We start from the raw sequence: 4,485 nt of genomic DNA on the forward strand, positions 1-4,485 counted from the left end.
ATGAGATGGCTGGATGACATCACTGACTCAATGGACGTGAGTCTGAGTGAACTCTGGGAGTTGGTGATGGACAGGGAAGCCTGGTGTGCTGCGATTCATGGGGTCGCAAAGAGTCGGACACAACTGAGCAACTGATCTTATCTGATCTGAGAGAGCCTATTAAAAAGCAGACATTATTTTGCCAACAAAGGTCTGTCCAGTCAAAGCTATGGTATTTCCAGTGGCCAGGTATGGATGTGAGAGTTGGACTATAAAGAAAGCTGAGAGCCAAAGAATAGATGCTTTCAAACTGTGGGTTGGAGAAGACTCTTGAGAGTCCCTTGTACTGCAAGGAGATCAAACCAGTCCGTCCTAAAGGAAATCAGTCCTGAATATTCATTGGAAGGACTGATACTGAAGCTGAAACTCCAATACTTTGGCCACCTGATGTGAATAAGTGACTCACTGAAAAAGACCCTGATGCTGAGAAAGATTGAAGGTGGGAGGAGAAGGGGACAACAGAGGATGAAATGGTTGGATGGCACTACTCAATGACATGAGTTTGAGTAAACTCCAGGAGTTGGTGATGGACAGGGAGGCCTGGCGTTCTGCAGTCCATGGGGTCGCAAAGAGCTGGACACAGCTGAGCAACTGAACTGAAAGGGGAGATCTCTCAGCATTTCAGGTCATCTGTTCTAGACGTTAAGGTTCAGAGAAACCTGCCAATAAAGTACCAGGGAATAAACACCACACAGGGAGGCCACAAGCAGCATAATCTACATGCACGGTGAAAATTCCTGGACAAAATCAGCTCAAATATTTTGTTTTTAATGTTTTGAAAGAGGGCTGGGGAAGAAGAGCTAGTTAAAGAAAAAAGTAACTAGAATGAAATTTCTTTCATGTAATGAGATAGGCAAAATATAGCTAAAAATAATAATATGTCTAAGCATAAGTCTTGAGGAATATAGCTCTCTTTATTAAACAAGAAGTAACTTTTAATTAGTCTAATCTTCCTTCTTTCTTTTCAAATAGTCTTAATACTGGTCTTAAGATCTTATGATCATAATTTTAACTTTTTAAAGCATCAAGCAGGATATATGTACAATACTATAAATGTCGTGTCAAGCTTTCTTATCATTTATCAACTTATTAATCTTTTTTTTAAAAAATGGTACTATTGGCACCAGAATACTGAAAAAACACTCAGATGATGTTGCTGAATCAGGAACTTCTGGCTTCTCACCCATTATCACTCCTCTGAAGGCAGTTAGCAAGATTATTCTTTTAATCTCTGGCTATGTTTTGCCACTCTATCTTTAGCGTAGATTTATGGATATTCATAAAGTCCTTGCCAAACAACTGTCATAGGAAGCAAATTCTGTTCATTCATCTCAAATATCCTGTTCACTTCCCATCAGTCAGGGCCCAGGCGATGTCCCAACCCCTCCCAGAGCTGCTGTCCTTCTCTCCCGACCATAGTAGTGCATATCCACGCAACTTCCTCCTAAATTCCTGCAACACTGTCTTTGGTATCACTGAAAATTTGAAACTTACCACTTGACACTGTCATGGAGAAGGCCATGGCACACCACTCCAATACTCTTGCCTGGAAAATCCCATGGATGGAGGAGACTGGTAGGCTGCAGTCCATATGGTTGCAAAGAGTTGGACATGACTGAGTGACTTCCCTTTCACTTTTCACTTTCATGCATTGGAGAAGGAAATGGAAACCCACTCCAGTGTTCTTGCCCGGAGAATCCAAGGAACAGGGGAGCCTGGTGGGCTGCCATCTATGGGGTTGCACAGAGTCGGACACGACTGAAGTGACTTAGCAGCAGCAGCAGCAGCAGACATAAACACAGACACACACACACACACACAGACACACACACACACACACACACATACACACACATACAATGCAGTCTATAAGATATATGTAAAACATAATATATAAAAACTATAACTCCTACAGCTCAACTCCAGAAAAATAAACAACCCAATCAAAAAATGGGCCAAAGAACTAAATAGACATTTCTCCTAAGAAGACATACAGATGGCTAACAAACACATGAAAAGATGCTCAACATCACTCATTATCAGAGAAATGCAAATCAAAGCCACTATGAGGTACCATTTCACACCAGTCAGAATGGCTGCGATCCAAAAGTCTACAAATAATAAATGCTGGAGAGGGTGTGGAGAAAAGGGAACCCTCTTACACTGTTGGTGGGAATGCAAACTAGTACAGCCACTATGGAGAACAGTGTGGAGATTCCTTAAAAAACTGGAAATAGAACTGCCTTATGATCCAGCAACCCCACTGCTGGGCATACACACTGAGGAAACCAGAAGGGAAAGAGACACGTGTACCCCAATGTTCATCGCAGCACTGTTTATAATAGCCAGGACATGGAAGCAACCTAGATGTCCATCAGCAAATGAATGGATAAGAAAGTTGTGGTACATATACACAATGGAGTATTACTCAGCCATTAAAAAGAATACATTTGAATCAGTTCTAATGAGGTGGATGAAACTGGAGCCTATTATACAGAGTGAAGTAAGCCAGAAGGAAAAAGATAAATACAGTATACTAAAGCATATATATGGAATTTAGAAAGATGGTAACAATAACCCGGTGTACGAGACAGCAAAAGAGACACTGATGTATAGAACAGTCTTGTGGACTCTGTGGGAGAGGGAGAGGGTGGAAAGATTTGGGAGAATGACATTGAAACATGTAAAATATCATGTAAGAAACGAGATGCCAGTCCAGGTTCGATGCACGATACTGGATGCTTGGGGCTAGTGCACTGGGACGACCCAGAGGGATGGTATGGGGAGGAAGGAGGGAGGAGGGTTCAGGATGGGGAACACATGTATACCTGTGGCAGATTCATTTTGATATTTGGCAAAACTAATACAATTATGTAAAGTTTAAAAATAAAATTAAATTAAATTAAAAAAAAAAACTATATAGAGTCCCTTGAAATAAAGAATTCCATTGGTTTCAGATGACCTGGTGTATTTTTCTTGTCCTCTACTTATATGATAATCATCTGAAATTCAATTATTGTTATTATAACTGCAAGAAATAGAGGAATATGATCTTACCTCCTGGAGTTCCCATGTCAGTACTTTTATCCACCTTCCCTTGTCTCTTGCTCCCTTCAGCTCTCCTCTCTCTTTCATCTCCAACTTTTTATTATTTTCATAGTTTTTTTTTTCTAAAATATTTTCTCTTTACTTTTTTTTTTTGAAGTATGTTTCATAACTTCCATTCTTTACTGTATAATCTTTTCCAGAAGACCAAGTAAACACTCATATCCTGTGTGTTTATGTGCTGATTGACTGGGCTGTCTCTGTGTTTGATTCACATTTTCATATTCTACAATATTACCACATGCCACTAGAGGCAACCATTTTCCTGTCTGCTTCTCCTTTGACCCATATTACACTAAAATGAAGCAAAAGAAGGGTCGCAGACAGACCACTGAATGCTTTAAGATGCTGGCCTTTTAGAATTACATCTCACGTTTTCCAAAGCATCAGAGCCCTGGCCAGTCATTTGGCACCTTCTTCAGGACACAAAGAGCCACAGGCTGGGAAAATCAGATCTGATTTTATGAATCTGATTTAATTCAAGGTGGTCACCACATCCCTAGAACCACTCTGAATAAACCGTTTCCTGCTGTCAAAATAACTGTACTAACCAAAGCAATCTACAGATTTGATGCAATTTGTATCAAATTACAAATGGTGTTTCTCATAGAACTAGAACAAAAAATTTTACAGTGTGTATGGAAATACGAAACACCCTGAAGAGCCAAAACAATCTTGAGAAAGAAGAGCAGGAGCTGACAGGATCAGGCTCCCTGAATTCAGACTACACGACAAGCTACAGTAATAAAAACACTAGTACTGGCACAAAAACTGAAATATATCGCATAGATCAATGTGATAGGATAGGAAGTCCAGAGAGAAATCCACGCACCTGTGGTTAATTAATCTAGGACAAAGGAGGCAAGACTGTGTAATGGAGAAAAGACAGTCTCCTCAAAAGCAGTGCTGAGAAAACTGGATAGCTACAGGTATAAGAATGAAATCAGAACTCTCCCTAACACCATCCACAAAAATAAACTTAAAATGGATTAAAGACCTAAACATAAGGACAGACATTATAGAACTCTTAGAGGAGAACACAGGCACACCACTCTGCCACAAATCACAGCAATGTATCTTTTTTGACCCACCCTTTAGAATAATGAATCTAAAATCAAAAGTAAGCAAATGGGGCCTCATTAAACTTAAAAGCCTTTGCACAGCACAAGATATTATAAACAAGACAGAAGAAAAAACACAAATGGGGGACAATATTTGCCAATGAGGCAACTGACAGATTAATCTCCAAAACATTCAAACAACTCAAAGAGGTCAATATCAAAAAACAAACAACCCAATCAAAAAATGAGTGTAAGATCTAAATAGACATTTCTCTAAAGA

This window comes from Bison bison, unplaced genomic scaffold (genome assembly GCF_000754665.1).
Source record: "Bison bison bison isolate TAMUID 2011002044 unplaced genomic scaffold, Bison_UMD1.0 scf7180017864524, whole genome shotgun sequence".
NCBI classification, from domain to species: domain Eukaryota; kingdom Metazoa; phylum Chordata; class Mammalia; order Artiodactyla; family Bovidae; genus Bison; species Bison bison.